At 48.0% G+C, this 10498-nt stretch overlaps 1 protein-coding gene across 1 annotated transcript in view; it reads right to left on the reverse strand.

Moving 5' to 3' along the window:
• The window catches only part of HNRNPA2B1 (heterogeneous nuclear ribonucleoprotein A2/B1), a 473571-nt gene that overhangs the window by 427871 nt on the left and 35202 nt on the right, over positions 1-10498 (reverse strand). The gene's annotated exons all lie outside the window — the stretch shown is intronic.

Below are 10498 nucleotides of genomic sequence, written 5' to 3' on the forward strand. Positions count from 1 at the left end.
TGCACAGTTATTCATGTAAAAAGGAAGTAAATTAGGCTCATGCCATCCACCATACACAAAAATTAATTCTTACTAGGTTAAAAAAGAGAACTTTCAAACACATAAAATGATGAGCAATTGCAATGCTAATCAGGGAAATAAAAACTAAGTCTATGATAAGATAATCATTTTAAACCACAGAATTGGCAAAAGTTAAGAAACCTGATTATACTGTTGTCAAATATGTGGATCCCTAGGAACTCTGGTAGGTATATATCTTACAAACCATTTTACAGAAAAGTTTGGGAGTATCTAATAAGCTGTTACAGTTATACTACAGCATGTTATATGCAGTTAAAAAAGTGAATAAACTGGTACAGCCTCTGTGGAAAACAATATAATTCCTCAAAACATGGAATTGCCATACGACCCAGCAATCCCATTTCTGGGTATACACACAAAGAAGTGAAACCAAGAACTTAAGCAAATCTATACACCCATGTTCATAGCACCCTTATTCACAAGAGCCAAAGATGGAAGCCATCCAAGCATCCCTCAATAGATGAATGGAGAAACAAAATGTGGGAGAGATATATAATATATATGTATACTTTAGGTATTATACTCAATATCATTCAGCTTTAAAAAGAAAATTCTGCTATATGCTACAACATGGATGAACTTTGAAAACATTAAGCTAAATAAAACAAGCCAGTCACAAAAGAACAATCCTACTTATATGAGGTGACTAGAACAGCCAAATTCACGGAGACAGAAAGTAAGAATAGAAGTTGTCAGGGGCCAAGGAGGAAATGGAACTGGGTCGGTAGTGTCCAATGGGTACAGTCTCAGCTGGGGACGATGAAAAGGGAAGCTGGATGGTGGTGATGGTATGAACGCACTTTGTGCCACAAACTATAGACTTAAAAATGGTTTAAATGGTACGTTTTATGTTATGTGTACTTTATGACAATTTTTAAAAATGAATGAGCAGCCGAAACCGGTTTGGCTCAGTGGATAGAGCGTCGGTCTGCAGACTGAAAGGTTCGATTCTGGTCAAGGGCATGTACCTTGGTTGCCGGCACATCCCCGGTGGGGGGTGTGCAGGAGGCAGCTGGTCTATGATTCTCTCTCATCGATGTTTCTAGCTATCTATCCCTCTCCCTTCCTCTCTGTGAAAAATCAATAAAATATATTATATATAAAAAAAGACACACAGCTCCCATTTAAAAAAAAATGAATGAGCAATGTATTTCTAGTATTGTTTGTTCACTGATTTGTTCTTGTCTCTGTGGTACACAATGCTACCATGAACATTCTTTTCCATGTCTGATGGCACATACATGCAAGAGACACTATAGCATATATACCTAAAAATGGAATTGCTAGGTCAACTGTACCATGCCAAATTACTCTTCAAAATGGTTGAACTATTTTATATAAATTATACTATAAAATGATAATTTATAAGAAGATGTTCAGGAAATGTTAAATTATAGCCAAAAAGAGGTAGTTGAATTTCTCACACTTACCCAACCATCTAGAAGTATACTGCCCAGAAAACGGGGCTCCATCCAGACAATAGCTGCCACATTTCATTCCTTTGCTGAGCATCCCACTGCAGAACATTGGCTAACTGATGTCAGCAAGTGGTGGACCTCCAGATTGGCGAAACTCTGAGGGAGAAAAGGCTGAATGAGATGGAGTACTGTGCTCATGGGCTCTTTGGAGAGTCTAGTTCATAAGCACAAACACTGCTCTTTGCTTGGCTAAAGGTTGTTCTCCTCTCTCTGGGAAGTTCATGGTCTTTGATTAAGTGAGAACCTTGAAAGGATCCAGACCCACAGAGTCAGCCTCAGAGAGGAAAACAGCAAGTTAGTGACCATGAGTGACCCAGCTTCAACTATTAGAAAACCTGTCTTATAGAAGTAGATTCACCCTAAGACATTCCATGGAGCAAGCCAAAGGGTTAGAGGTCAAAGGGGAACTTCATGAACTTCAATCTGGGCAAGCACCCACGAGATAGGCTGCCTGTGAGGTCCTGGGCATATTCTGCTACCTAGACTGTCAGAGTCCAGGACTGGAGGCTGGGGAAGCTAGAGGAGATGACAGCAAAGGCCAGTCTGTGCTGAGGACTCAACTGCATCCAACTGGTTGACATCTGAGTTGGGTTTTCTGTCTCATTAGTCTATAACCCATTCTCATCTTACCACAACCCATATTACCCCTTTTAACAAAAGTGTGGTCCCTAGAGAATGAAAACTCCAGCCAAGGCTTAGGTTTGACTATTCATGAAGTAAGCTATGCAGTCCACTAATAAAACGCTACTTCAAGCAGATGACTACATTCCCAGCACCCCCCCCCCCCCCCCGCCTCCGCTCCCCCTATATTCCAGACAGGTCATACTTGGCGGCCATCTTTTCAAGATTCCCTCCCACAAGTACTATAAAATGCTTTCATATTCTGCAAACATAAATTCTTCCATTACGTTTTTAAAAATAATTGCTATTAAATTTATTGGGGGTGACATCCTATATAATAAAAGGCTAATATGCAAATGACCGAATGGTATAATGACCGGCCACTATGATGCACACTGAGCACCAGGGGGCAGACACTCAACACAGGAGTTGCCCGCGGGGTCAGTGTGCTCAGCCGGAAGCAGGGCTCACAGCTGGCGAACACAGCAGCAGCGGTGGGGAGCTCTCCACCCTCCGTGGCGATGCTAAGGAAGTCCAACTGACAGCTTAGGCCGACTAAGCCGTCAGTCAGACAACCCCCCAGGGCTCCCGAACTGCGAGAGGGCGCAGGCCAGGCTGAGGGAGCCCCCACCCACCCTCCCTGCCAAGTGCATGGGCCTCTAGTTGGTTAATAAAATTATATAGGTTTCAGGTGCACAATCCTATAATACCTCACCTGTATATGGCATTGTGTGTTCACCACCCCAAATCAAGTCTCCATCACCCTCTATCCCCCCCCCCCCCCCCCCCCCGGTACCCTCTAGTGAAAGCTCACGGGTACTGAACTGAAAGATTTATATAAACAGCCACAGGCAGATCTTTTTCAATACTGCCCAACATGTCACAGAGAAGGGGCCAGCTAAGCAGATGTCACTTTAAAACCACTGGATGTAGACTAAAGGCTGCTGAAATCAATACGGAGGAAAACAAAACCCCACGGATACACTTTTAAAATCCACAACTGGCCATGTTTTAAATGTCAGGGCCACGGCATTGTATTCGGCAAGCTACACCAGGGACGCCCGACGCCAGCCCACGTCCTGCCTGACGGTAGGAGAGAGGCCTCAAAGGTCCTCCCCCGAGGAGGCGCTGCCATCTGGGCGGTGTCTCTGTGCAAGTGCCTGCTCCTGCCGCTGGCCTGGCGTCACGTCTCATCTGGGTTCTGAGTCAGAACCGGGGCAGGAATTAGGTAACCGCTCTGTACCCACATTTGAATATTTCAGCTCCCGAGCAAGTTGGCTCAGGTGTGCTTCCTGCTTTCCACTGCCATTCACCTTCCAGCCGGCTCGGCCAGCGGCCCGGCGTGACCTGGGCGGGTGGCCTCATCGCTGCCATCGGACGAGCTGCAGACCGTGTGTTTGAAGCTGTCCTTTCATTGTCACGAGGCAGCTTCTTTCTGTTGTGGAATCACTTCTCCCCTAGAAGACAGGTGTGGGACCCTCCCCTGCACCCCTGTGTGCAGTGTCAGCAAAGGGAGCGGTCCTGTGTTTGGCCATGGAAGCATCTCACCGCCTTTCTCCTCGCCCCGAGTGTGAGGCACAGGGGAGCAGCGCAGGCACCCTGAGACACTGAGCACGGAAACTGCTGTGTGCTCTGCACTGTACACAACACACACGCCACCACTCTCCCCCTCTTCATCCCTTCTCCTCCTCCTCCTCCTCCTCCTCCTTCTCCTCCTCCTCCCCCCTTCCTCCTTCTCTCCCCCTTCCCATCCTCTCCCCCTCTTCCTCCTCCTCCTCTTCCTCTTTCTCCTCTCTCTCTTCTCTCCTTCTCCTTCTCCTCCTCCTCCCCCCTTCCTCCTTCTCTCCCCCTTCCCATCCTCTCCCCCTCTTCCTCCTCCTCCTCCTCCTCCTCCTCTTCCTCTTTCTCTTCTCTCCTCCTCCTCCTCCTTCTCCTTCTCCTCCTCCTCCTCCTTCTTCTTCATTCTCCTCCTCCTCCTCCTCCTCCTCCTCCTTCTCCTCCCTCCTCCTCCTCCTCCTCCTCCTCCTCCCTCCTCCTCCTCCTCCTCCTCCTCCTCCTCCTCCTCCTCCTCCTTCTTCTCTCTCTCTCTCTCTCTCTCTCTCTCTCTCTCTCTCTCTCTCTCTCTCTCTCCCCCCCCCCATTTATTGCCCCCTGACAAATTATTTGTCTGTTTCCCCCAAGTGCATTGCAAACTCCATTAGACCTGGGCTTTGTTTTATCCACAGAAAAACATTCTCCGAACAACGTCCGACACATAATAGATGCTCGTTAAATCCTTAATGAATGCCTGAGTGGCTGTAGTCCACCCCAAGCACCTTTAGGTAAGCGTGCCCATGTATGTGTGGGGGCTGGCATATGTGTTTCCGTAGCGGTCAAACACTCCTGCACTAGCTGGGTCTCGTTAAACTAGGCTGGGACGTCTGCCCGCAGCCCAGTGCCTTGTGATGAGAGGATGTGCAGGCTGGTCCGGTCCAGCTGGAGGACAGCTGGAGGAGCTGCCTGGAGCCCGCGGAGGCTGGGATGACTGTTCTTTTCCCGAGAAGAGCGAGATCAGATAAAGGTCCACATGAGTGGTGGTGGCATCTGCTGTAAATAAACTTGGAAGAAATAATATAGGTGGATGGAGTGAATTGGGGTCACAAGACTGATGTAGACTTGCCGAAACCAGTTTGGCTCAGTGGATCGAGCGTCGGCCTGCGGACTGAAGGTCCCAGGTTTGATTCCGGTCAAGGACATGTACCTTGGTTGCAGGCACATCCCCCGTAGATGTGGAGGAGGCAGCTAATCAGTGTTTCTAACTCTCCCTTTCCCTTCCTCTCTGTAAAAAATCAATAAGATATATTTTTTTAAAATGATGTGGACTCAGATGCTACAGATGGTTCAAGACTCCCAAATGAACATGTTTTTATTTATTTTTTTAAATTTTTTTATTGATTTCAGAGAGGCAGGGAGAGGGAGAGAGATAGAAATCCATGATGAGAGAGAATCATTGATTGTCCGCCTCCTGTACACCCCACACTGGAGACTAAGCCCGCAACCTGGCCATGTCCCCTGGCCGGGATCCAACCAAGACCTCCTGGTTCATAGTTCAACCCTAACCACTGAGCCACACAGGCCAGGCTATTTTTATTTTTTCCAATGACTATGGCTTCAGGGAGAGCTGGACTCACACAGATGGATTAGACACTGAGTGGCAAATGTCCCACAGGCCAACACTCCCCAGGAAGGGAGCTGGGCCCTGAAAGCTGCCCGGTGAGTTTGAAAGAATTCCACTCCTACCCAGGATGGCCTGTTGAATTCCTCTTTGGGCTGCTGTCCAGAGAGACCTGGGTTCCCCACAGGAAGCCAGGTAGCTAAGACCCCTCTTTAGAACTCCGTTTAGGCAACTGACCATAAGTCAGAAGCTGGGCTTTGCGTGTGAGATCTCAAACTGCAACAGAACTGAGCTTTCATATGTAATCGAAGGGCGTTTATTTGCTTAAGAAACAGCATAGTATAATGGAACTGAAATAATGAACCATACAAGGGGAACTGTATCTCATTTTATCAGCTGCTCACTTCCTAAAAGCCTGAGCAACACAATAAGTTACTAATAACCTGCCGAAACCGGTTTGGCTCAGTGGATGGAGCGTCGGCCTGCTAACTGAGGAGTCCCGGGTTCGATTCTGGTCAGGGGCATGTGCCTTGGCTGCAGGCACATCCCCAGTGCGGGGTGTGCAGGAGGCAGCTGATCGATGTTTCTAACTCTCTATCCCTCCCTCTTCCTCTCTGTAAAAAAATCAATAAAATATATTTTTTTAAAAAGTTACTAATAATCTGACTATTTAAATAGGCGATTCCGCTGATTCAAAGATTCCTATGAGAGCCCAGCCCGTGTGGCTCAGTGGACAGAGCATCAGCCTGCAGCCTGAAGGGCGCTGGGTTTGATTCCTGCCAAGGGCACAGGCCCAGGTTGCTGGCTCCATCCCCAGGAGGGGGCATGCAGGAGGCAGCCCATCAATGATTCTCTCTCATCATTGTTGTTTCTCTCCCTCTCTGAAATCAATAAAAACGTATTTTAAAAAATATGTTCCTATGAGAAACACTTTGAATAAGTAAACAATCCTTTAGCCTAGCAGTTTCAAAAGCGAAACACGTTTCTATACTTCCAGTTTTCCCATAGCCAAGTATCTCTTTCAATCAGCCAGTTCCTGGCCTGGAAGCCACCCTGCCCAACTTCTGTGTCAGTTATGCCAAGCAATCTCCTGGCCGTGAGACACTCCGGCAGGCTCCCACAGACAGGGACAGATGGCATGCCAGGGAGGGCACGCCCTGCCTCTCTGTTGTAGGAAATATTGACATTTTTACAGGAAGCAGATCCAGGTTTGCTCTCTTCCCAGCCCCTCGTGGCAGTCATGGAGGTCTGGAGGGCTGTGGGCCCACAGAACTGAGAAACGGCACTTGCCCCTGAATTTACAGAGATCTGTGTCAAGGAGAGTAATGTTCCTGTCTGAAGGATGCTTGTAAACGGCACAAAACAGCACACGATACACGGTGATCACAAAGTACTTCCAAGCAGAAATGAGATAGGACAGGAAGGCAGAGAGGAGATAGCTGAAGAAAAAGGCTCTCTGAGGAAATTTAAAGTATTTTATAAGCTCTTTTAAAAATCCTTTCTAATCTACAAGTTAGCAACAGCAAGGTTATATTAGTTTTACTCAGAAAATCAGACAATTTACTAAAATTCAAAATTTGGGTATACTATTCAAACACACACACACACACACACACACACACACACACACACACACAAAGCAAAACAAACAAACAAAAAAAAAAAACTTGCCCTGGCCGGTTTGGCTCAGTGCATAGAGCATCGGCCAGCTAACTGAAGGGTCCCAGGTTTAATTCCAGTCAAGGTCACACGCCCGGATTGTGAACTCCATCCCCAGTGGGGGACTTGCAGGAGGCAGCCGATCCATGATTCTCTCTCATCATTGATGTTTCCCTCCCTCTCTCCCTCTTCCTTCCTCTCTGAAATCAATAATAATACATTGGGGAGGGGGGGACACTTAGAGCCCTAGCTAGGTTGGCTCAGTGGATGGAGTGCCGGCCTGTGGACTGAAAGGTTCCAGGTTTGATTCCAGTCAAGGGCAGGTGCCTCAGCTGCAGGCTCATCCCTGGCCCTGCTTAGGGCGCTTACAGAAGGCAGCCAACATCATATTTCTCTCCCGCTGTCTCTCCCCCTCCTTTCCATTCTCTCTAAAAATCAATGGGAGAATGTCCTTGGGTGTTGATCAAAAAAGAAAAACATACAAAAAAAAAAAAAAAAACTACTTAAACTCATCGATGTTTCTAACTCTCTATCCCTCTCCCTTCCTCTCTGTAAAAAAAAAAAAAAATCAATATATATATATATATATATATATATATATATATATATATATATATAATTTTTTTTTAAGACTAGACTAGAGGGTATTACTTTTTGCTTCCTTTTCTTTTCATTTTTTTTTAAGTGAATGGAGTATTTTATTTTTCTTTGTTTCCTTTCCCAAAACTATCTATGTGGTGGTGCTTTTAGGACTGATGACCTGGAAGATATAAGCAAAAGGCCTGTCTTCTCAAAAGACCTCAAAGAGCTGACTCCCTGATCCCAAGCCCTTTTTGAACTGTGAAATGAGAAGTAAAAGAAGCTTTCTTTGGGCTCAGCCACTGAAATGTGGAGGCTGTTTATGACGGTGGTCAGTCACCTGATGAGGTCCGTGTGGGAGATCAAACAGAGCCAGGTCAGAGCAGTGCAGGATCCAGCGCTCCGATGGGACAGACAACGGCAGTTCCCCTCTGCTCCCACATGTGTCTCTGCTGCGAACCCGGAGACTTCTCATTCCCGCTGCTCAGTCTCTGACCAGTGTCCCCTAGACCTCTGTGCCTCGCTTCTAAGTGCCTTTCTGCCCTCTGCAACGCCCTGCACATACACACACACACACTCATATACACACACACACACACACACACACACACTCACACACACACTCATACACACTCATACACACACACACACTCACACACACACTCATACACACATACAACACACACACACACTCATACACACACACACACTCTCACACACACTCACACACACACACACAGACACACACACAGCAACTGCAAAATCTGGAACCATGGCCTGAACACTCAGTTCACACTCCAGAGAGGAGGTGGGAGGCAGCAAAGCTGCTTATCTTGTGCGATCCCTGGCACCGGTCTGGCCTTACACAAACCGGTTCCTCCCGGGAGGAGCCTGCGGCTCCCAAACCAGTGGCACGCATTTCAACCCGGGCACATCCTGCTTCCCTCCTCAGACTGCACTTCTGTCTGGAAAGTCTTGTGTCCCAGCGACGGCCACCACCCGGTGCTTAATGTGTGTCCCTGGGGGAAACGAGGCAGGCGCAGATCAACGGGAATCGGAGCTGTGCAGGGATCCCCAAAGGGCCAGGCCTGAGAGGCTCCCAAAGGCACCGTTGGTGATTCTGGGGAACAGGTCAAGAAGGAGGAGCATCGCACGGAGGGACAAACGCCATGCCCTGTTTCCCCTGGAACTCTGCCGAGAAGACAGGGTGCTAGCAGACCTTACACTTTCAAAAGCTGCGGGAAGAACACATTACCGAAAAGGGCATTTTCCTCCTGCAGGAGGAGGAGGAGGAGGAGGAGGAGGAGGAGGAGGAGGAGGAGGAGGAGGAGGAGGAGGAGGAAGAAGAGGAGGAGTCGGAGTCGTGAATCAACAAGCCAAAAGCACAGCGGAGGAGACTGCCCTGCGAAGTGGAGAGACTGCGGGTTTGGACGACTCTGCCATTTGCCAAGGGCACGTCCTTGGGCACAGGGTGTCCTGTGCCTGAGCCTCAGGGTCCGAATCCAGACAATATAAAATAGCGGTGATGCCTCCTTCCTAGAGCTGCTGCTGTGAGGAGTGAGTGAGGTTATGCCTGGAACGGGCCCAGCACAGAGCCGGGCTCCAGCTTCTCCTGTAAATGCTCCGTGTGAGCAGATAGATGGTGAGCACCGTCACCATACCGCCCAAACCACGTCAGACTCTCCTAAGATCTCAGACTAACAAGAGAGAGAGGATAACTCCTCCTCTTGATTCAGTTCATTCGTCAGAGGGGACGAGAGAGCGAAGTAGGCCATTCATAAGTCTGTTCCTCGGAAGCCTTTGGCAAAGTGTCTCAACTGCAGGGTCATTTACATTCTGGAGGCTGTGCCAATTCCATCTTCACATTGTCTTTCTCCCTAGATGAGACGCCTTTTAGATTAACTGATGACTTCGGTTTTTAATAGGCTCTTTGGCTTAATCCTGGAATTTCCATCACAAATTTTAATTTCCTGTGGCTGGTCTTAGCGGGAACTTTCTAATAGAAGGATGCCAAGACTCAGATCTGCTTTCTTTCTTGCCGAGTTTGGAGTATAGATAATTGTAAGAAACTGCCATGGAGGAAAGCACGTGTGCTCACCTCCCAACCAGCTGACTGGTGGCTGTGTTTTAGCGGTAACTATGTTTCATGCCAAATTCACACAAATAATGGGTGGCACTCAGAACTTCCTTCCTACCAAGTGCTGTGATTGGTGCTTGAGCTGCATCTCATTTGGGGGCTCACAAAAGGTCTGCTGAGAAGGTGCTATTATTAGTCCCATTTTACAGTCAGCAAACTGAGGCACACAAAGCATGAGCAGTTTGTCCAAGGTCCAGGCTGGTAGGTGGTGAAGAGGGTATGCGAACTCATACAGGGTAACTCTAGAGCGGATGCTCTTAACCCTCGCTTCAGGAGCCAAGGAGACCACGAGGGAAGGCCTGACGTGGTGAGGGGTCTGTGAGGCGGTAGCACTGGGGAAGGGCGGTGCTCTTTAAACGCAATGGCAGCTGTGGAATACATATACCAAACACTGAACTTTATATATAATATTTCCTCTGACCTCATAACGTCTCTCTTTGACAAGTACTATTCTCCCCATTTTACAGATAAGAAAACTGAGGCACAGAGAAGTTAAGTCACTTACTCAAAGCCATTCACCAGCAAGCATCCGAATCCAGGGATCAGCCTCCCGGTGCCACTGCGGGAGCCCAGTGTTCTCAGGCGGGTGGCAGCTGCCTGCGCCTAGACTTCCCCCCAAGTCTACACTAAGGTGACCAGACATCCCGCTTTTGGCGGGACAGTCCCGATTTTTAACAATATGTCCCGCATCCCGCGGTGTTTTAAAAAAGTCCAGATTTTTGGAAAGAATGCACGACAAGCTAGGGAATGGCGGGAGAACGGGAAGGGAATGTATGGTTTTCGGCGGCC

This window comes from Pipistrellus hanaki (assembly GCF_964339955.1).
Source record: "Pipistrellus hanaki genome assembly, chromosome: 10".
Lineage (NCBI taxonomy): Eukaryota > Metazoa > Chordata > Mammalia > Chiroptera > Vespertilionidae > Pipistrellus > Pipistrellus hanaki.